At 33.7% G+C, this 24,599-nt stretch overlaps 1 protein-coding gene and 2 pseudogenes across 5 annotated transcripts in view; 1 reads left to right on the top strand and 2 right to left on the bottom strand.

Annotated features, from left to right (window-relative positions):
• LOC145296722 (mitogen-activated protein kinase kinase kinase 1-like) overlaps positions 1-24,599 on the bottom strand; it is a 445,857-nt gene that overhangs the window by 207,163 nt on the left and 214,095 nt on the right. The window lies entirely within an intron of this gene.
• Positions 11,221-11,337, bottom strand: LOC145297123 (5S ribosomal RNA; annotated as a pseudogene).
• Positions 19,038-19,154, top strand: LOC145297099 (5S ribosomal RNA; annotated as a pseudogene).

Here is a 24,599-nt window from a genome sequence, read left to right as displayed (position 1 = left end):
GACATACAAACATACACAAACAACTGCTCTTCATATAAGTAGATATCTTTTGAAAAGTTACGATAAACAATTTAACAGGTCGGACGGTGTGTCAATGGTTCATAAGTTTTAAATGACTAATCATAAGCCCCCCCCCTCCCCCCTGCCATTTCCTGCATAAGGACAACTAGCAGGACACAATGGTAGCGGTTTGTAAATGTATTGATGTTATCCAGTGTGTTTTGCAAAGGGAAAGCAGCTGAAAGTGTTTGATTTACCTTAATAATAGCAGTGACTCTGGATCCCACCCGAGCTATCCACCCCATTTCCTCTTATAGACTATGGAAGAAGAAAAGTATTATTAATTGATCATCTGCTCTGTTCACGTAAAAACGAGAGAGAGAGAGAGAGAGAGAGAGAGAGAGAGAGAGAGAGAGAGAGAGAGAGAGAGAGAGAGAGAGACAGAGACAGAGACAGAGACAGAGACAGACAGACAGGGAGGATAAAGAAGGATAAAGAGAAAAAAAGAAAGAGAGGATAGAGATAGAAAAAAGGAAAGAAAAAGAGGTAGAAAAGAAGAGAGATAGAAAGTGTGTGTGTGATTATATATATATATATATATATATATATATATATATATAGATAGATAGAGAGAGAGAGAGAGAGAGAGAGAGAGAGAGAGAGAGAGAAAGGTAGAACAGAAAAGGGATAGAAAGTGTGTGTGTTTGTGTGTGTGAGAGAGAGAGAGAGAGCGGATAAAGAAGGAGAAAGAGAAAAAAGGAAAGAGAGGATAGAGATAGAAAAAAGAAAAGAGAAAGAGGTAGAAAAGAAGAGAGATAGAAAGTGTGTGTGTGAGATATATATATATGAGAGAGAGAGAGAGAGAGAGAGAGAGAGAGAGAGAGAGAGAGAGAGAGACTCTTCTTGATTAAACCAAACAATGTATCAAACAAGTGCTTGAACCCAGAGGTGACCATTCATATTTTATTTACATTTTAGAATCTCATTTCCGTTTTAACAATGCATCTCTCTCTCTCTCTCTCTCTCTCTCTCTCTCTCTCTCTCTCTCTCTCTCTCTCTCTCCCTCTCTATGTCAACTATTATAAAAAAGAACTTTGTGTGTGTGAGTTCGCTCCCTATAGGCTCCAAAACGACTGAACCGATTTCTTTGGAATTTCACACGAATGTAGCTGATGTGTCAGAGACTGTTCTTACGCAGGTTTTGTATCAGAATGCATATAAGTATCGAAAATCGATGATAAAAAAAATTTGATTAAGTTCGATTTTAACCAAAATTAACACTCTTATACAACCTAACATCACAAGTACATTTGAAACGTTTTATCACCGCACAAAAAAAGGCCCATCCTATAAAACCAATTGTAGATTCTTTTATAAGACATATGCGCGTTCAAAACGAATGTTCTTTTTAGAGCACAACTGAACCATCCTATTTAATTTTTGTACGTTTAATTTTAATTCAAGTGATTAAATAATTTCATAAAATCAACAGTTGGTTCTTTGATAAGACAGGGGCGCGTTCGAAATGACTGTTTCTGCTTAGAGCACAATTTAAGCATGATACTTGACTTTTGCATTTTAAGTCAAGCCATTATTTAGAGATAATTTTATAAAATTAACAGGAGGTTCTCTAGAGTGTAATGTAGACTACAATGTACTGTGGACAAAGTAACTCCGGAGAAGCTTATCCCAGTACACTGCAGGGAGGGAAGGGGTATCTAACTAGAGCAGGCAATCAATTGATTTCATGGACGATTTCACTGGTTTCTATGACAACAAAAGTATGGAAGGGTGGAATATTAGTTAATCTTCATTCAATCCCGGACATCAGCCGGGTCTCCCTAATCTATTTATAACAGACTTATGAAAAAAAAAAAAAAATGTCTTTGTTACTGAGGTACGGTTCCATTCAGTCTAGTGGTTCTCAACCTTTTTTTACTCATGGACCCCTTTTCCCTTCTTTTTATTTTGGTGGACACCTTCATAACTATTGGCCATAAGACAATGTTCTCTTTTTCACTAATATAAATTTTGAGGTTTATCTAATCGTCTAATAATCAAAGAAATAATATAAAATTAAGTTTTATTTTTAAATGAAAACTAATTTAATGCAAATAAAGTATTCTACAACAACTATGATAATTATGATAATAATGATAATAAGTAATAATAATAATAGTAATAATAATAATAATAATCTAAATTAGAGTGATAATGATTCTTTACCAAGATCTTGTATTACAATATTACAATGTTTCTTCCATGGTCAAACCGATGGAGATCAGACAGTAGAAATCAAATTCTTAATAATAAAAACTATTCTGGGTTGGTTTTCTTCATGGACCACCAAAATATCGTTGTGGACCCCCATTCTGCTATGTTTTGCCTGTGGACCCCCAGAAATATTCCATGGACCCCTAGGGTCCATGTGGACCCCGGTTGAGAACCCCTGATTCAGTCCTAGGAGATTCACTCTCCCAGACTTTATCTTCTCTTTAAGAACAGGTAAGTTTATTGCTAATTGCCTGATACAGCCTTATAGGGGAATGCCGACTAGGCCAGAGTGCACTTCACCTAGTGCGCTGGCTTTTCAACCTCCTCCCCAACCCCTCATCTGATCTTATGTCTACCCTCCTGCAAACGAGATTAGTAAATTTCATCATGAATAGCTTCTTTGCTAGAACTACTCGCCTTTGGAATTCTCTCCCTGCCCCCCGTTTCTCCTAACTGTATCAACATGCAGAAGTTTAAATGTAATGTGAACAAACATTTCGCTGCACAACTCCCAACTTAGGATGCCCATGCCTTATTTGGGGTTCTTAATTGCTCCTTCACATTATTGCAACAAAAGTATCAATGATTCTGATATTTTTCTAATATCGTGTGCTTTAACACGATACATCATTTTCTTTTTGAATGAGTGATCACTTAGTGTTTATTTCCCTCTCATGGCGGGATGTGGGATTTGAAAGAGTCAGTACCCCTAGGAAGGAAGAGTATTCTGGTCTGCAAAAAATGCTTGGGCAGCCCCGTCGGCATTCCCTATAAGTACATCTCAGGTGATTTGCAATAACCTAATCCCTTTCTCAAAGGGTGAGAAGGCAAAGCCTGGGAGGGTGGCCCTCCTAGAACTGCATAGGATCAGAGACATACCTCAGTCAACAGGTAATGGGCCATCTCAGTAATGACCTAGGCTCTTTAGTTTTTTGTGTTGAGGAAAAAAAACCCAGCTGCAAAGCCAAAAACTACTCAAAGAAAAGGGCTAACGAAATTGATGGATTGCTTGCTAGTTGAATGGTGGGAAATATTAGGATCGAAAATATTTGGCAAGCATTAAGCATTGGCGACAGAAGGAATTCGATGAAAATATGTGTATAGGTAATAAATTTTTTTTTTTTTTTTTACAGGTGAGTCACCACATATCAAGGCCCAAAGCCTATTCGAGAATAAGGGTTAATGAGTGTAAGGTTGTACCACAGTAATGGTGGACATTGGGTAGAATTTGATTTAAGGGGATGGTTCAACAAGAACTTGTTTACATTGGACTTGAAGACTGCTTTTGTAGTTAGTCAGCCAAAAATCAGGCTACCAGAATGGAGTTAATTATTTTTTTCTAATGTATTTTTTGTTTAAATATTAAATAAAAAAACATTTCGAGTTAAAATCTATTTAGGATCATGCATGTAATCGGAAGAAATGTTTGAAATATGTAAAATAATGAAAATACTAATATGATGTTCAGGGCTGGGAACAGGAAGTGCTCATTTATTCATTTGATCGGTTTATTTAAAAAAAGATTAAAAAGAAAATTGGCTGCTTGTGTAGATTGGTGATCAACGCATTTCAGGTGAAAACATTACGTACTTACATGTCATGCCAAAATTAGTACAAATACCAAAAATTATAAAAAAAAAAAAAAAAAAAAAAAAAATGATCCAGTAGATGTGCTAGACGTAGTTTAAAAAAAAAAAAATCATCCACAATTACGTTTTGTTTAAAAATGGCAGACCTCTAATTTAAGTCAATTTAATTCAAAAGAAGAGAAGTCAGTTTCTAATACTGAATTGGCTGCACAACTATTCTACATCAAAACATACAAAACTCTATGATTCGGTAAATTCTATTTTTACTATTTTTCTACTGGCTCATTTTTCGTATTTTTTTTTTTTTCATTCATTCATGCTAAATTTCGAAATGCCATGTATGTATGTAATAATGTTTTCACCTGAAATACGTTGGTTTAAAAGATCACCAAATTACACTAGTATCAAAAGTCGTATAAACCTAACATTTTTTTTGTTTGTTTTTTTTTTTTTAAAACTTTGTTTACAAACAAGCTAAAAGAAAATGATTTACCATTTATTTAAAAAAAAAAAAAAAAAAGAAGATAGGAGTGAAATCAAGATAATGATTACAGGATTGGGTGTGAATCGTTTGTTTATTTCTATTTGGCTGAGTTAATTGGCAGATTGTCCACTCCCAGAATGATCTGTAAGTAGTCATGTTCCAAAAGGATGTGGATTCTAGTTGGCCAGTTTGGCTTTTGCTTACTGTTGGCGATCACTAGAGCATAGAAGAAATGATGATTCAGTATAACGGCAGATGTATGGAAAAATAAAAAGGAAGTGAGTGAGAGAACATGAAAAAGAAAATAAAGAAAATATGCAAACAACAAAAAGAAAATATGAAAAGATAAAAAAAAGGAAAAATATATAAAAAAGAAGAAAAAAAGAAAATATGAAAAGAGAAAAAAGAAAAAAAAATATGGAAAAAGAAAAAAAAAAGAAAATATGGAAAAAATATGAAAAGAGAAAAAAGAAAAATATGGAAAAAAAAAGAAAAAAGAAAATATGGAAAAAGAAAAAAAAGAAAATATGAAAAAAGAAAAAAAAAAAAAGAAAATATGGAAAGAGAAAAAAAAAGAAGAAAAATATGGAAAAAAGAAAATATGGAAAAAGAAAAATGTGAAAAAGAGAAAATATGGGAAAAAGAAAAACATTTTAAAAAATGAAAAAGAGAAAAATTGGAAAATAGAAAATATGAAAAGGAAAAAGAAAATAGAAAAACAAGAAAAAAAAAAAGAAAATAGAAAAAAAGAAAATAGTAAAACAAGAAAACAGAAAATAAGAAAGTAGGAAAACAAACAAAAAAGAAAATAGGAAAACAAGTAAAAAGAGAAAAAAGAAAAAAGCAAAAATTAAAAAGAGGAAGATAAAAAGAAAAAACCAAAGAGAACGAACAAAAAGAAAAAGAAAAAAGAAAATAAAAGAAAAAGAGAAATATATATATATGTGTATATATATATATATATATATATATATATATATATATATATATATATATATATATATATATAACAAAGAAAAAGAGAAAAAAACAGAAAAGAAAAAAAATGGAAATAAAAGAAAATATGAAGCAAATAAAAGGAGATAGAAAAACAAAAAAGAAAAGAAAAATGAAAAAGGAGACAAGGAAAGAAGAAAACGTAAAGAAATATATGCATTAATATTCTATATATTAAAAATGTGAATATTATTAATTTTTAAAATCGACACACAAAAAAAATCAAGTTCATTTTTGTTGAAGGTAGATTGATATCTAGGCTGAGTTCACTTAGGCACAATTAATACCCATGAGAAAAAAGGGGTGGGGTATGAATCGATGCTTTCCTCTAGCAACAGAGAACATAGCAGGTGAAGCTCATCTAAAACAAATATTATAGCCATTGTACAATCTTTTCATTATTTACACCCAGCTTAATTTACTCATTCAGATTTATATTACCGCAACGGTCGTACGGGTACCTGTTGCACCTGGTACCGTGGCCGAAGATATTCTTACCATACACACATTCAATTCACTCATATACGGACGAAAATGCGTAACATACGGAGAAAAATGTGATTCCAAAATTAGTTTAGGAGTGAATTTTGTATATCCATATTCATAAACACATAAGCCTACCTAACTTTAAATAGAGACTAGAAGATGTACGCGGCATTGCCCGGTATTGAACGTAACGTTAAATTCCTTAGAAAAAAAAAGAAGAAAAAAAAAACGGAAAGAAACTGAGACATGTGCATGCGAGTATTATGCTTTTTTTTCTAAACAGTTCACTTCTTGTAAGTAAAAAAATAAAAAATACTCGAGCTGAAATCAAACCACAACCTGAAGACAGTGAGTCACGATAACCATTAGACCAGCTTGCCACAACTTTAAAATGTGTTTTTAAACCTTGTGAAACAGTTGACAAACAGATAAAAATCTGATGATCCCCCAAGTTCCAATTTTCACCCCTTAACAACCCTTTTTTTTTCGAATGAAAACCGATTAAAAAGTTTTCCACATATCTGACTACCCTATATACTAAATTTCAAGTCTATAGATAAAAAATTCGTTGAGTATATAGGTTAAGACTTGTCCTCACACACACACACACACACACACACACACACACACACACACACACACACACACACACACACACATATTCTCACTTTTATAGATATATAGATATGGTAATACAGTATATCACCAGTAACTGATTCGAGAAAATGTCTAAAATTTAAGACTTAGGCTTAAGCATAAGAAGTCTTAAGAAGAAATAGTAATGCGTAAATCTTGTTTCACTAACGTATTGATTGTGGCTCAAATTTAATACAAGTATGAAATATTTCAATTTTCAAATAGGAGGTTGTGATTATACCTCCTAAAATCTTATGTACAAAAAGAAACAACGAAATTTGGGGAGTATTCATTAACAGATTTCTAATACTTATCTTTAAAACTCCATAAAAAAAATCGAAAATACCTGAATTTTCGGGAAAAGCTTCCACCCCATCCACTTCCTCTTCAGCTGTCTTGCATGATGGCAAGTGCTCAGGTGAGCTTCAATTTATGGTCCCCCTTCGCCAAACTTTCACGAAAAACACCCGTCTAGCCAAAACCACTATCAATAATTTCCCACACTCCTTGTCTGTGCCTAAACCTAAATGTAGATTCCATGAACAAAGCTTCTTTCTTAGAACTGCACGCCTGTGGAACTCTCTTCCATTTGCCTGCTTTCCAGCTGACTACAATTTGATTGTCCAACGTGAACAAGTCCTTAATGAACCTTCCCCCTAAGTAATCCAATTTACAAAATTCCCACTACTTATGTTTACTACGCTATAATCACATTAACTAATGTAAACACATTAATCCTTATCCTCGAGTGGCCTCTGGGCCTTGATAAGTGGTAATTCCTGCGTACAAGAATAAAATAAATAAATATAAGCCACATTAAGATTACTTATGCCTAACAGTTGTGTTTCAAAATTCATAATGATCGGTTAGTATAAGAGTGAATCCCGTCGATACAAATATATAAATATATCTACTTCACATAAAGAGATGTATATGCACCACACACGCGTGCGTCTAAGAAAACAATTCACTGTTGATAACGCATTCTCAGATTACGATCTCATTCTGTTAATATAGTAAGTCGAAGGGTTCGCCTCCCACATATATTCCACCTAAATATTACTGCACCCAACGAGTGGAGTATGTCTCCCCCCCCCCACCCCACACATGCTGGGAATCAACGATTTAATGTATTCTTTATCAATTTGCTTCCATAAATGATAGTCTATATGTTGCAGGCAGCGATTGGCATTCTTTTAGCACAGTTCCACAGATTTATGGAACTGTTAATGTTTGGCAAGATTTAATACAAACAAAACATTTGGAATTATTGTTGTCGGTAAGTTTATTCTAAACTAGCAAGCCACCCGGCATTGCCCGGTTGTAAAATACGCTTAAATATATTTTAATTAATGCAGATGTCGTATTTATTATATTATATTGGACCCAATATATAGTAATGATTTAAAAAATAAAAAAATAAAAATAAAAAAAGACTTGTGCGTTACCACCGAGATTCGAAACCAAAACGTTTAGCATACAATTCACTTTTTCCTTTGACGTTAATGCCTGAGTTATGAAGACATGTTTGCTGCAAGGCTAAAAATTAAAACATGGACCAATAGCTATTACGTTACACATGCGTACTCTCATGCCACTGTTCGACCTTCAGCTGGCAAATTCCATTTGTTTAAAATCTTCACTTTTGCACTGATTATCTCCAGCTACAACCCAAATAAAGTTTTGCATAGATTCGAATACCCTATATATTAAGACCAAAAACTGACAGAGGAGTTTGGTAGGCAAAATTTTTTAAACAAATATATACACGCATACATAAATATATATAGAAAGAGGTTTGTGTTTACAATAACCTTTTTACGCAAACATTATGCAAGTATCCGATTGTTATCAGATGTAATTCACAGTGATCTCACTCAAACGCAGAATTGCCATTGATTCTGTGTGACGTCACAAGTCACAACGAAAACGAAAACAGCTGTCCAGACAGGATTTGCAGTGATCCGATAGACCGAAATATCTCGAAGTAGAAGCATTGCAGTACAAAATATGAGATATCTCCAAAAATAAAAGCAAAACCATACAAAAACTGCTAAAACATCTAAAAAAATAAATTTATTGGACTTAAAAAATTATGACTCAGGCTCCTAGTACTCTTAGAAATCTGACTCCGATTCCCTCAGACTTCGATTCCCTCAGACTCCGACTATGCAACCCTGCTTATGTGCGAGATTGTAACTTCCTATTACTTGATCATTCTAAAATCGTCCGTATAAAACGTCAAAGCTTCATTAACGTTAAAATTTCCCCTAATTGTGTGGCAGTGAACGGAGGTCCTGAGATATATTCCTTGCTAGTAGAGTCAAAGGTGGCAGGTTTCAAATCCTTCTACCAGCCTTTATTGTAATTTCTTGCACAGATGATTGCGTAAGCATGAAACACTAGTGTCTGTAGGTCTTTATCCTGGACCCCCAAAATCAACAGAGATTAAACGATTCCTGTAATGATCTGGTCCCTGTTGATTTTGCACTGAAAGTTTAGTTCTGTGCAGTTCTAGGAGATCCACCCTGCCAAGCTTTGTCTTCTCTCTTTGATAGGGGTTAGTGTATTGCTAATCACCTGAGGCGCCCTCACCGGGGAGGCTGACGGGGCTGCCCAGGCACTTTTTGTACACCAGAGTGCCTCTCCTCTGGGGTGCTGACTTCTCAATCCCACTTGCCAACCGGGGTGTCTAAGTTCTTGCAGTAGGAGAGAACTAAATACTATATATATATATATATATATATATATATATATATATATATATATATATATGAATGGATTTAAATGATGAAAAAAATTAAAATTTACCAAAATTTATTAAATCAAATATTCAAAACAGAATAGAGTAAAGATTTTTTTCCTTTAATCCATGGAGTTTCAAAAATTTATACTTTTCTCTTCAGAGGAAATCAATAACAAACATATATTATATTAAAAGGAAACTTAGGTTTCCTTATAATTTGCTATTTTTCTTTACTTTATATGCAACATGGAACAATTTATTATATTAAAAAAAGTACAAAAAATAATTCTATATTGTGCATGCATGATTTTAGTGGTATCTATTGTCGCTGGAACAGAAAAGAAGAGGCCAATGAGTTCAGTCTGACGTTCATCATAAAGATGGATACTCAGGTGATGAGTGTTATTGTATGTAAAAACAGTAGAAATGTTTCGATAAAGAAATAAGGTGTGGGATGTGAGCGAGTGACCTGGTTCCATATCACCACACCTGGCGAAGATGATGGGAAATTTGCCAATTCCAATTAAAAAGATGAACTTTTAGCATCTTAGGAGTGTACAACACAGATAAATTTAAAAAAAAAAATTAAACTTTGGCAAAAATAAATAAATAAATAAATAAAAAAGATAACATACATAAATAAAATGATGAAGAATCTAGAAAACTGCACCTATATTCTTGCAAATGTGTGTGTGTGTGTGTGTGTGTGTGTGTGTGTGTGTGTGTGTGTGTGTGTGTGTGTGTGTGTGTGTGTGTGTGCGCGCACACACACACACACAAAACATCCTGAGCCTAACCTCTAGTAAAAACGGATATTTGCCAAATTCTACAATTACTATCCCCCGGCTGAACATGAAACGATTGCAAGAGGATAATCAATAGAATAAGGTTATTTTTAGGTCAAAGGATTTTTTTTTTTTTACCTAAACGTCACCACTTATCAAGGCCGATAGGCCACTCAAGGATAAGGGTTAAAGAGTGTACAGTAGTCAAAAGGACAATATAGTAATTGATAGTAATGGAACTCCGGTCGGTAAATTTGTTAACTTAAGTGGAACGGCTCATCAGAAATTTGTTCACGTTGGACTTGAAGACAACCATATTATAGAAAGCTGGAAAGCAGGAAAACGGAAGACAATTCCACAGGCGTGCAGTTCTAAGAAAGAAGCTTTGATCATGGAATCTATGTTTAGGCTTAGGCACAGATAAAGAGTGGGGAAAATTATTGATAATGTTTTCAGCTAGTCTAGTGTTTCTTGTGAAAGTTTGGCGAGGGGGGACCATAGATCGAAGCTCAGTTGAACACTTTCCATGAAAATAACGATAAAGCAGAGACAAACTCGCAACATCTCTTCTGTGAGATAGAGGTTGCAGCGAAGAGAAAAGGACATCTCCCACCAGGCCACAAAGTCTATTTTGAACCCTATCAAGGCAGGACAAGTCTTTTCTAGCAGCTCCTGCCCATATGTGGCAACAGTACTCCATCCTTGGACGTATCTGGCTCTTATATAGATAGAGAATTGCATCAGCAGTGAGATATCTACTGGATCGATAGAATGATCCGACCATTTTTCCAGCGGCCTTGGCAACAGATTTGATGTACGTATTCCATTTAAGATCAGGAGTAAAGGTCAAGCCCAGAAGTTATACTCAGTACCTCACCAGTGTAGCGAATGGTCATGTGACACGTTCAGTTTCTTCAGAGTATTTTAAATGGTTGCTAGAGTGTAACGCCGTTGCTTTGACAGAACCCCAGTACCTCACCAGTGTAGTTAATCCTGGCAAATTCAACCCCAAAGCCAAATAAGTTAATTGCTATAATACTAATGGGCCCTAATTACATTACATACATCCACTAGTAGATATTAGCCAGAGGTATATGTGTCCATCCATAGCCTTGAGCCCCTGGAGGATCATAGGCCATCCATAACTTTGTAAATACTTTTGTAGTGAGGAATTCTTTTTTTGGGGGTAAGGGTACTGGACGTACACCCAACCTTCCCAGAAGATACATACAGCACCTAGCCTTCCCAAATGGTCACCCATCTGGTACTGGCCAGGCTCAACATTGCTTAACTTTGGTGATCTGGCGAGAACCGGTGTGTCAACATGATTTGGCCGTATGTGTGTATATGCGTGTGTTATTATTATTAAGCATGCCAAGTAAAACGTTGATACGTTTGTTTTTTTTTTTGTTACTTACTGTTTTTCTTTCTTGTTATCTATTGTTGATTGTTCACAGACCTGAACTACGATATTGGAAAAAGATAATTGTCTGACAGACCAAAGAACGGCTGTCATTATTTGCTCTAACGACGAGCATCACTTCTGCTTGTTTTGCTTCTTTCTCTTTGTCTTCTCCCATGAATAATGACACATCAGTTTCTTCAGAGTATTTCAAATGGTTTTAGGGGCCATAATATAAGAATTTAAATATTTTAGATTTGTATTGAAGTTGATTCAGAATCATTAGACATCAATCAAACATGTTTCCATGAATTACAATTTCTTCTTAAGATGCCTTAAGCTTTACATTTCTAGACATTTTCTACAATCAAAATCATCTAATATAATTACCGATTCCATTGTAAATTCTCGATTCTGATACAGTTATCGATTCTGTTCTAAATTCCCAATTCCAGAACAATTACCGATTATGATTCTCTTTAAATTTCTAAATATATAAGCTTAAGGGAGGACATACCCATGCCTTGGCATAGACTACTAACTCGACCAAAAACATAATCTCTGCATTGATAAAACAATATTTAGATATTATCATGATCTATAGAGTTTTAGTTTTACTGATAGTTTAAAAGCAATAAATATTTATCACGTCACCATTTGAACCAGCAATGGAAAGTAAACTTTAACACCTCCCCCCCCCCAAAAAAAAAGTAAATAAAATAAAAAGATAAAAGAATCATTTTTGGAATTGGAAATTAAGCTAAAATTTTGCTGATTCCGATTGTGTTAAAATGTCTAACATTTCAGATTCTGATTAATGGTCCCATTATTACTTTCTGTAGAGGAATGATAAAAATCTGATTTAAAAGGTCTTAAAACATAAAACATGACCCATATTGTATGATATTTCGGGAAAATTCCCTTCTTTAAATATGTATTTGACTTAAGATGAAAGGTGCATATCAAGGCTGTTGAAATATATGAGGGTTGTTCTAAAAGTAAAGCCTCCTATTTTTTAACCCAAAACTTAAATGTTGAAGAGCTATGAAGACGGCAGTGGTACCGCTAAAACGAGCAAACTTTTGTTCCCCAAGATTTATTTTTCTAAATAGTCATCAACATCTCAATGCACTTTTGCTAGCAATGAACGATGTCTCTGTCATAAAAATCTGGAGCATGCTTCGTCACTCACATCTCCATTGCCACTCTGAAATCGACGAATTCATCTCCTGTGTTGACATCAACTTCATTGGATTCATAAAAGTTCCACAGGTGCCGGTGAATGTTGAGTGGTCCAATTGTTTCTGCATGGAGGAATTCAATGACGCATATCTGCTTCTGACGCATGTCCACGACAGGGGTTGCTTTCTTAGAGCCTCAAATCGTCAATATTTGCAACAGAGAGATGAAAAGTCATGAATGTATAAGTTTATTCATCATAACAATGCAATTTACAAGCCTCTCTGATCCATTCAGGTGGAATAAGAATAGGAGGCATTACTTTTGGAACATCCCACGTATCTAGAAATTTTTTATTATTTTGTTTTAAAATCTAATGTTATTCTTTAAACTAATAAAAAAAAGATAAAAAGGACGTTTTTTTTTTTTTTTTTTTTTTTTTTTTTTGATGCAGACAGTGCATAAGTGACTACGTTCTTCCGTCCGTCCATCCCACTTTACAGTGGATTTATTCGACCTTCAAAGTCGAACAGATAGGTTAAGCAGCTGCTAAAAATAAATAAAATAAAATAAAAAATAGGGCAGACGTAAACTATCTACTTTGTCACTTTAATGAATGAAACTCGTTTGCTCAATGAACATAAACACTATACGATTGGCCGATATAGACCCCTACCCACTCCTGCCCATTATCTCCCAATCCTGATTTGAAGATCCCAGTGTAGTATCTGTTCTGATGCTACACTTAAGGTACTTTGTTCTTAGTCAATATAGGAGAAATCCTTCTATATTTAGGCAATTTTTATTATTGCAACTGCCAGAGTGACCCATTTGGGGGGGGGGGGAAGGAACTGGTCCCCCCTACACATTAAAAACGACCTTATGTCACATTTTTCTCTCGTGAGGAAGCTAATAAATACTATATATATATATATATATATATATATATATATATTGGACCTATATTTTATATAATGTCTTGAATTAAAGTTTAAAATGCAAAAATCAAGTATCATGCTTCAATTGTGCTCTCAACAGAAACATTAATTTCGAACCCGCTCTTGTCATATCAAAGAAACTATTGATTTTATATGCCAAACGTGTTTGCCAAAAGTGTGCTTATTCATAAAGTTTGAAGAAATGCTGGTTTTGAAAATTTTCAAACGACGCAATGCTTGAAATTGTCGAACTGGACATGGAAACAATTGTAACGTAAATTGAAATACACTTTTGTTTGCCACCAACACCTTGTTTTGAAGTCTTGTTTTTGCTTACACAGTATATTAATGCTCAATTATAAAATTTGATAATTTTGTAGCTTACTCTTTAAGTCAACCATTTTTGGCTTAAAACTCATTGGTATATGAAAATTTACTGAATTTCACAAACTCAGTATAATTACATATAAGTCTCTCTCTCTCTCTCTATATATATATATATATATATACATATACATATATATATATATATATATATATATATATATATATATATATGAATTTTAAAATGGATACACTCCGATGTTATGATGTGAAAAGGAAGCGGAAGACCGGAGGCTTGACGTTTCGCCCGTATTATGCGGGCTTTTTAAAGACACTGACAAGAGGGTCGATGTTATCAGTTTTATATATACTGGGGGAGTGTATGCAAATAGAACTATTATACAAATCTCTTTACATCATCAACATTCTAATTCACATTTGTCATCAATTGAAATGAATGGCTCTCGTCTTCAGGAGGCCTCAAGTTTTGACAAGCTTCTGGGCTTGACCATTACTCCTGATCTTAAATGGAACACGTATATCAAATCTGTTGCCAAGGCCGCTGGAAAAATGGTGGGATCTTTCTATCGATCCAGTAGATATCTCACTGCTGATGCTATTCTCTACCTATATAAGAGCCAGGTACGTCCAAGGATGGAATACTGTTGCCACATCTGGGCAGGAGCTGCTAGAAAGGACTTGTCCTGTCTTGATAGAGTTCAAAATAGACTTCGTAGCCTCGTAGGAGATGTCCTTTTCTCCTCCTTGCAACCTCTATCTCACAGAAGAGATGTTGCGAGTTTGTCTCTGATGTATCGTTATTTTCATGGAAAGTGTTCAACTGAGCTTCAATCTATGGTCCCCCCTCGCCAAACTTTCACAAGAAACACTCGTCTAGCTGTAAACACTATCAATAATTTCCCCCACTCTTTATCTGTGCCTAAACCTAAACGTAGATTCCATGAACAAAGCTTCTTTCTTAGAACTGCACGCCTGTGGAATTGTCTTCCGTTTTCCTGCTTTCCGGCTGACTACAATATGGTTGTGTTCAAGTCTAAAGTAAATAAGTTCTTGATGAGCCGTTCCATATAAGTTATTAAATTTACCAAATTTTCATTACTAATGATTACTATATTGAACAATTTCTACTGTACACTCTTTAACCCTTATCCTTGAGTGGCCTCTGGGCCTTGATAATGTGGTGATACCTTTGTAAAAAAAACAAAAAACAAAAAAAAAAAACAAATATATATATATATATATATATATATATATATATATATAAAAAGAACAAATATATATTTATTAACCAGTGTCTAGATCATTTTCGTGCAATATTATTTTAGATAAGTGGAAGGAAATGTTAAAAAATCCTTTTCTCTGTTTGATAGTGTTAGTAGAGTTAGAGATAAAAGCACATTCCAACAGACGGCGTGTTGACCTACTATGTATATGCTCTAGGAGGGTCGCATTTTCGAAATAGAAATGATGGTCATTTTCCATTATGTGACCGAAAGGGCATTAAGCGTATGGTTATTGTTTATGTCTCTTTTGTGTTCATATAATCTTTTAGCAAGGTTTCGTCTCTCCTACGTATATCTTACCACAATCAAGGCACGGTATGGTATAAATTCCGGCTTGTGTTAATGGTTTATTATTGTTAGTTTTAGATTTCCGAGTTAAATTTTTTATCGTTAGGGAGGTTTTCTGTACTATTTGAAAGCCGATTTTGTTAAGTTTTTTTATAAATGTTATTTTTATCATTAGTGGGAACAATTAGTCTTCTATCCTGTGTTAGGTTTTCTTGGGGGTGGTTTTTATCTCGGTTTTGATAGATTTTTAAGGCCTTTTTTTTAGCGTTAAGTAGAAAGTATTGGGGATATTGTAAGTTCTTAAATGTAGTTTCTATATATTCAAATTCATCGTTTAGATATTCTTTGCTACATATTCTCATAGCTCTTAGAAAAAATCCAATTATAATGCCCTTTTTTACGTTGTCATTGTGTTGCGAGTAAAAATGTACATACTCATTCTTATTAGTTGTTTTACGATGAACTTTGAATTTTAGTTGATTATTATTAATTAATTGTATATCTAGAAAAGATATGGAATTATTATTTTCAGATTCGTAAGTGTAATTGATGGTAGGTTCTATTTTATTAAGTTTGTTAGTGATATTATCAATATTCGACGATTTGGGGAGAAAGAGTAGAATGTCATCTATGTACCTGTAATACGATGCACCCTTAGGTAATTTATATTTTAAGGGACCGCTTTCAGTAAACTCTAGAAACAGGCACTAATATTGCACGAAAATAATCTAGACACTGGTTAATAAATATATATTTGTTCTTTTTTTTTTTTGTATATTTGTATAATAGTTCTATTTGCATACACTCCCCCAGTATACATAAAACTAAAAACATCGACCCTCTCGTCAGTGACCACACCTCTTGAAAAAGCCCGCATAATACGGGCGAAACGTCGAGCCTCCGGTCTTCCGCTTCCTTTTCACATATGATGATAATATATATATATATATATATATATATATATATATATATATATATATATAAGTAATGTGATTGATAATCTAAAATTTAAAAATCAAATTATAATTAAATTAAAAATCCGTTTCATAAGAAGGAACAACAACAAAATAAATTATCTGTACGATCGTTTCGGAAAACAATGCTTTTTATTGTGGTAGACATCAAGTTACGTACAATAATTACATATAGTTTTTTAATAAGCAAGGTCTCCTCGTCAGCAAATTTTGAAGGGTTTTTATTAAATTTAAAACCTAGCATTAAAAGTAAGGCAGATGTATCTGAAAAAAATTGAAATAAAAGGTCTGGATTTAAAATTTATAAGAAAATTAATATGGGTTAGAGATAGAAAAGAAATAGATTAAAATATAGATTTGAATTTAAATTATAAGTTTGCTTTAAGTACCACATTTCAAATATATACATGCATATATATGAAAAAATAGACACACATATATACATATACATAGATATAAAGGTATATATATATAAAAAAATATATAGAGAAATTTGCCTTTGAATTTTTCGCTTTTTGAAATCAGGAACTATGATTAAAATACTCATTTAGATGTTTGCTATAGCTTTTTACCTTATTGAATGATGCATTTTAAAAGGGAGGGGGGACGCCCGTGCAATAAATTATTTCCGTTAGCGTACTTTTGATTTAAAGATTTAAATTAATTATAATTTGATTTTTAAATTTTAAATTATCAATCACATTACTCAATATTGAATTAGCTCTAGGATATTTAGCTATCGAGCTTATTATATATCTAAATTACAACGAGCACTTTCTCTTTCCTGTATTTTAATTAAACTAGTAATTTCACTGTTACATTGAAATACACTCAGCTCTTTAGACTATTGTTCTAATCTCCTTTAAATTATATATATATATATATATATATATATATATATATATATATATATCATCAAGAGATATAAGCAGAAATAGATAGCTAGATAGAGAGATGAAGATAATGAGAGGGGAAAGAGAGTGCAGTGAATGTAGATAAAGAGATATAGATCATTTTTCCATCAAATGTTTAAACATAGGTAATTCAAGAAATGCCTCCTGTTTATTCTATACATTTATTCAGGTGTTCAAATCTGTTTTGCTGGTAGGTATCTGCTAGGCAGTCATAGGCATTACACCTTTAACATATTGCATTTCTTAACAGTGATTAAATAACAAATTCATCATACCAAACGTTTTCACAAACGAAAAAAAACAAAAACAAAAAAAAACACAAAAAACATATATTCGCTAAAGTGCCCCCCCCCCAACAACAACATCACAAAAACACTATCCATTAATCTATTAATATGAATAATACTTGTGTTTCCTGGATACTAAAATAGAACTCTAATTGCTTGACAAAAAAAAAAAAAAAAAAAAAAAAAAAAAAAAGAAAGGAATAGGCAGAGTACATGTTACTAAGGAAGTAGTTTTTACGGCGCCAATATCGAATTCGAATCTCATGTGAATCTGAAAAGTTTTTTTCTAACGGCATACATCTTATATATCAGGGTTCTATGGACAAATTTATCTTTAGTTGAACTTTGGCAACTAAATATTTTCGTTTACTAGCCAAATAGAAAAATTACTAGCCAACCCCACGTGATTTTTGGAATATGACATCTTCGTTCTGGGACGATTATGTACATAAAGTTTTTTTTTTTAATATATATATTTTTTTTAATAAGCTTAATTCTAAATAAAAACAAATTTTATGTTGATACTTTGAAGATATAAACATTCTAATTTCTTCACGTTTTTTTAAACAGCCTTCGTTAAAAAAAAAAACAAAAAGAGCGTATAGTTCTATTAAACTTTTATTGTTTAAATAATTTAACTTTATTTGTTTTATTAAAAAATAAAAGATATTTTTCACTCAGTAGTGAGCTTTGGAAGATTGTCAGTGAAAGAAATACAGTCGCCAAAAGATAAGCGTTTCATTATTTCTAGCCGCCGCTTAGAAACACTCACAAATGCAACTGCTTCATTCGCAATGGAGAGCCCTGTGTGTGTATATATATATATATATATATATATATATATATATATATATATATATATATATATATATATATATATAAATTAAAATAACAAAAATATCACAGAAATACATTTTTATAGAGCTTTAAAAATAGGAGTTAATCGTTGGTGTAACACAGAAATAAAAAAGGAATTAAATTATCACGAAAATGCATGTACAAATGATGGAAACGACTAAAATATCTCCGAGCAAGCCCAGTGATTTAATAAATTCCTTCCGTTGACAGAGAGAAGGCCTACATGAAATAATCGATTTTGGAGTCAGTCTCGATTATTTCATGTAGGCCCTCTCTCTGTCAACAGAAGGAATTTATTAAATCCTTGCTCGGGGATATATTTTAGTCGTTCCCATACCCCCTCCATCTTATTTGTACATACATTTTATATAATTGCACATTATATTATTTTACACAAATTCTCATTCGTTTTTTTTTCTCTCATATATCAATGAGTATTTGCTCTTTTGTGATAATTTAATTCATTTTCGTAATTCTGTCTTATGCCAACAATTAACTCCTGATGAGTTTGTTGGCGAAAGGGACCCCTAGGGGTTTTCCGTGTATTATTTTTGAAGCACTATTTAAGTTTTGTCATACGGCATAATCGCATTGACACACTGGTTCTCATCAGATCACCAAAGTTAAGCAACATTGAGCCTGGTTAGTACCAGATGGGTGACCATTTGGAAATTCTAGGCGCTGTATGTGCTCTCTGCTTATCTTGGCGTTTGTTTCTAGTTGTCCTGTATATATACTTCATTTGCCACTGGTATTTAACAATGTCGACTCAGGAGAGGTGTGGTTGGAGATTGCGCACCTCCTGCCAATAATACCTTCACGCGCAGGCATCCCTTCGAGGGTAACCATAGTCTGTCAAAGACTGAGGCTGCCCTATATAAGTTTTGTACCGTTAAAAAGTTATTTAAATAAATTTTTATAAACTAAGTGGCTATTTTTTGATAATCTGCAAAAAAATGTAAAGATGAAAAGTCTTCAAGTTAAGTTCAAAGTGAATTATTTTTTGCATAAAAACAGAACTTCTAATGCGTTTTTGCCAATAAAAACAATACGCAAATATATTCTTTATATTACGTTTCTGAATTTTTGAGATAAGGATTGATAATTCATATTGTTTGGGTCATTCGAACTACTGTTCTCATCCTGGGTGTTATTCACATAACATTTCGGTCGAGATAACTGCCAACCTTCCTCAGGTGTATTTTGTTGAACTCTGGAAGCTTTCTATCGCATTAAAAAAAAAAAATTTTTTTTTACATAGGCATAACCACTTATCAAGGCCCAGAGACCACTCGAGGATAAGGATTAAGAGTGTACAGTAGTCAATTGGACAATATAGTAATCGTTAGTAATGGAAATTCGGTAAATTTGTTAACTTAAGTGGAACAGCTCATCAGAAACTTATTTACGTTGAACTTGAAGACAATTCCACAGGCGTGCAGTTCTAAGAAAGAAGCTTTGTTCATGGAATCTACATTTAGGTTTAGGCACAGATAAAGAGTGGGGGGAATTATTGATAATGTTTTCAGCTAGAGGAGTGTTTCTTGTGAAAGTTTGGCGAGGAGGGGGGCATAAATTGAAGCTCAGTCGAGCACTTGCCATGAAAATAACGATAAAGCAGAAACAAACTCGCAACATCTCTTCTGTGAGATAGAGGCTGCAGGGAAGAGAAAAGGACATCTCTTACGAGGCTACAAAGTCTATTTTGAACTCTATCAAGGCAGGACAAATCCTTTTTAGCAGCTCCTGGCCAGATTTGGCAACAGTAATCCATCCTTGGACATACCTGGCTCTTATATAAATAGAGAAATTTGGAAATCTTTCTGTCAAACTCTGGAATTCACACCATCCCATTGACCTTTATCCTTGTATGAGTTTTGGCCTTGATAAGTGGTGACCCCTGCTCCAGCCTCAATACTAAAAAATATATATGCTGTTTTTTTATTATATATTATATTACAATAAAATATATTGTATAAATAAAGTTAATGCGATGACTAAAGGACAAAATAATGAAGCGAGAGCTACGAGAGTGTCGAAAGTAAATCCAAAACTCACTTTCTCCTACTTTCTATTGTAAATACTAAGTAGCATATTTTCTCAAGAAAATTCCACATTTTTTATCACTCGCTATAAAGCAGTAAAAGAAAAACATGGAAATTGACATACCAAGGTACATGTCACAATCAGTAGACATAAAAAAAATCATTGATATTAGTTCAAAGTGAATTATTTTTGATTAAAAACAATTTCCCCTGTTTGTCATTAAAAAAAAATATGTAAATACATTCATAGTAGTTACTTTCTAATACAAATATTAAGTATCCCTCTCATTAATCTTTACCCTTCAGTGGGTTTTGGCTTTGATAAGTGGCGATCTCCAATACTAAAAAAAGGATATACTAACAAAATATACTTAAACAAGAACAGAAGTATCCAATTGAATTCTATGGTCGGAAAGGAATTTTGTTTATACTAAAACAACCAATAAAACAGATTGTTCTGAAGAGTTAGAGACTAATGATTTTAGTTTACCGAACACATAATTGAAGGGAATCTTCATTATGTCATTAACCTTTATCTTTGAGTGGGTTTTAGCCTTGATAAGAGGCGAACTCCCTCATCGCCGATGCTAAAAATAAAAAGATATACTCAAAAATATACTTAGATAAGAACAGAAATATCTAATTGAATTCTTTGATTGGAAGGGATTGTTTCTACTAAAACTACCAATATAAGAGATTGCTCTGTTAAGAAACTAATGGTTTGGATTTGTCTGCCGATTCCATAGTTGGAGTGAGATCATTCATTCCGAGCCGCCAAGGAAATAATGGTAAAACGATTGCAGCTGAACTGAACACACAAGAAACAAATGCAATAAAAGACGGGATACGAGAAAAACTACAGAAATACGTTCCAAAAGCAGATGTTCGCAATTAGGTACGAGTTAAACGTACAAACCCATTAAACTGATGGCTTATCACTTGAAGTTGTCGGATGAGTGATTTACAGTAACACTCCCTTCCACACGTATACTCTCACTCCCGTATGTACATCCGTGTTTGGATGCATACATTCACAACAACGTGCACTCTCGTACACAAACATCACTGCATATCTCTGTGCATGCGCATATCCGCATATGCTCTACCATGCACACATGCACACGTATACACACGCGTATGCTCCGTTGTTCACACTCGTATTTGCTCCTCCAAGTATATACACATTCTCAGTCACGTACACTATTTTGTGCACACATTCACATATACTCTACTATGTAAACACACACACACGCACACACACAGTCATGTATACTCCCCATGCACACACACACATTCAGTCATATACGCTACTTTGCACACACTCATATTCGTTACTTCATGCATGCACACATTCTTAGTCACACATGCTCCTTTACACACACACACAGAGTAATTTCACACACTAAAATACAAACATGCACACATGTTATTAACTCATACATGGTATTAACTTCCATCTCAGTGAAGGACGATGTGACACAAGGCTAGAAGGTGAAGGACAGAAAGCCTGACGCATGAGAGGTACTTCACCTTGGGCCCCCCTCTAAAATGCCTTAGCAGCCCTATTGGTGTTTTGCAACAGGGGCGCCACAGGCGATTAGTGATAAACCAACCGCTTCTCAAAGATGGTAAAGCCTGAGAAGTTGGATCTTCTAAGACTGATCAGAACACGTACACATAATTTACTTATACACACACACACACACACACACACACACACACACACACACACACACACACATACAAACGCAATTACACTCACGCACATTTTATCTTCCTCACTAGATCGTTAAATAGTTTTATAATGCAAACATACTTGTTTTATATGCCGACTCAATATCCGCTTCTCCTCCTAGTCCTATCTTCATCTGTAAGATCTAAACAAGATGCCCCCCCTCCACGAAAGACACAAACTAAAGTTACAGCTGTTTAACATTATCATCTTGCCAGTGTCAGAGGAACGTGGCAGCAGCATCAAACACATCATCTTGTTTTGCTGCTGCCGATACCTTTCAGAACAAAAGGTGTGCCTTAAAGAATGAACTCAGCGTTTCATTCATGAGAATGCGGATTCATTTCAGATAATAAGCATGTCATTATAAAGACACACTAATTCTATTAGTCTGTCTGTTTGTCCCTTCTACTTTTTCTCAGAAACTACTGAACCGATCTGGCTGAAATTTTGTATGGACCTTTGTTATGATAAGGTGCAACGAACTAAGTATTACAGTATCCATTTGATGTTCAGTTAAGGATTAATAGCGATTAGTAGGGTTAGGACAACAGCATATTCTTTTCATTGTTTTGACTATCGAGTGTTTATCCGTTGATATCTTATTTACTATGATATAGAATGATGTGGTTCTCGGTTAATTAACTGTGTCTGTGCCGAATATATACTCAAGAGTCAAAATAATGAAAAGAATATGCTGTTGTCACATCCCTAGTGATTAGTCATCACAATGCTACATTTACTCTAGAAGTTTTTTTGAGAAACTACTAGACTGATCTGGCTAAAGTTTTGTATGGATCGTTGTTATGAATAGGTGCAGCGAACTAAGTATTATAGTATCCATTTGATGCACAGTTAGAGATTAATAGGAATTAGTATGTAATGCAAATTTAACTATATTCAACCATCAAATTGATATGAAGTACTCATTCTAAGTGAATGAGATTCATCTTTTGCCCGTTGTTAATGGGCTTTTTTAGTCAATATGATTATAATTAATTAGAGATTGTCACCGTTTATTTTTCTAAGAATAAATACTAACAATATTATACAATAAGAACACAAGTTAATCATGAGGCTGCATCTCCTGTCTGACAACGTAAGGATGAGTCAAAATCTTATCTGGGCCATACTTCTCCATATTGTACAAAGTATTCCCAAAGGCATGAAAATGGCAGTCATTCAACAAACACATTTTTTTTTTATAGAAGTCGCTCCAAGCAAGGCATGAAGCTACTTAATGTAAAGACCTAGAGATAAAAAAAAAAAAAAAAAAAATGAAAGATGACTGATGCAAAAGCAGGAGATGCTTAGTGACCTTAGTCTTGAAATATCCAACGCTATAGGTAGGAGGAAAAAAGAGTCAACAGGAAAAGTACTTGGAAAGTAGTTACTGGAATAGGAAGATTTAACATGGTACCTAATCTCTGAATCGATGAAGACTACTAAACCAATAAGTCAAACGAGCTGGTACAAAGGAAGCAGAGACTACATGCGACAATTTACTTGTTAAGGATGAAATGTTGCATGATCGTTACTGTATCGAAAGATCATCATCTATCATCTATATAATCCCAAATTACAAATCTTCTCATTATGTACCACTTCTAGTTTCTCTGCTTTTAATTTTTGAAGAAGTAATGGGGTATGATCCCACACAGTCGGACGATTCTATTTATAAACGATGCTGCTAAGAACTGACGAATCAAATTAATTCACGTTCTGCTACAAACCAATCAGAAACCAGAATTGCTTCATAAATATTAAACCTTTTCTGGAGCAATTTCACATGTTCTTTCCCGGGTTTCGACACGGTAAAAATATTTTGTTCTGTGGAACAGTCTACTACAAACAAGTCACCTCGCAGGACTTGTGTGTAACAGCGAACCATCTGAAACTCAAAATGGCTTACACTTCTAGAGGTTATGGGCCCAGCACATTTCTACTTCCCATTATTTTTTTCATACCATCAGATTTATCTTATCGTTTTATTATCATATATAAGTCACTTTGTGTGTGTGTGAGTTCCTTCCACATAGGTTCCAAAACGGCTGAGCTTATCTTTTGCAAATTTCACACAAAGGTAATTTATATGTCTGGCAGTGTTCTTAGATATGTTTTGTACAGAAATTCATCAGATAATTGTAGAAAATCGAAAAAATCTGATTTAAAAAAATAGTCTTTCACTTTCTTCACTTACAGATAAAAAAAAAGAATTTTTACAGGGGAATATTTTACGTTACACTGGCCAAAGGAAATAATCAGTGTAACGTAAAATATTCCCCTGTAAAAATTCTTTTTTTATCTATAAGAGAAGAAAGACATCTTTAAGACCGTCAAGTCCAAATATAAGCTGAT

This window comes from Euprymna scolopes, chromosome 17, assembly GCF_053919585.1.
Source record: "Euprymna scolopes isolate OS-2025 chromosome 17, ASM5391958v1, whole genome shotgun sequence".
Classification (NCBI taxonomy): domain Eukaryota; kingdom Metazoa; phylum Mollusca; class Cephalopoda; order Sepiida; family Sepiolidae; genus Euprymna; species Euprymna scolopes.
This window is presented reverse-complemented; position numbering and strand designations above follow the sequence as displayed.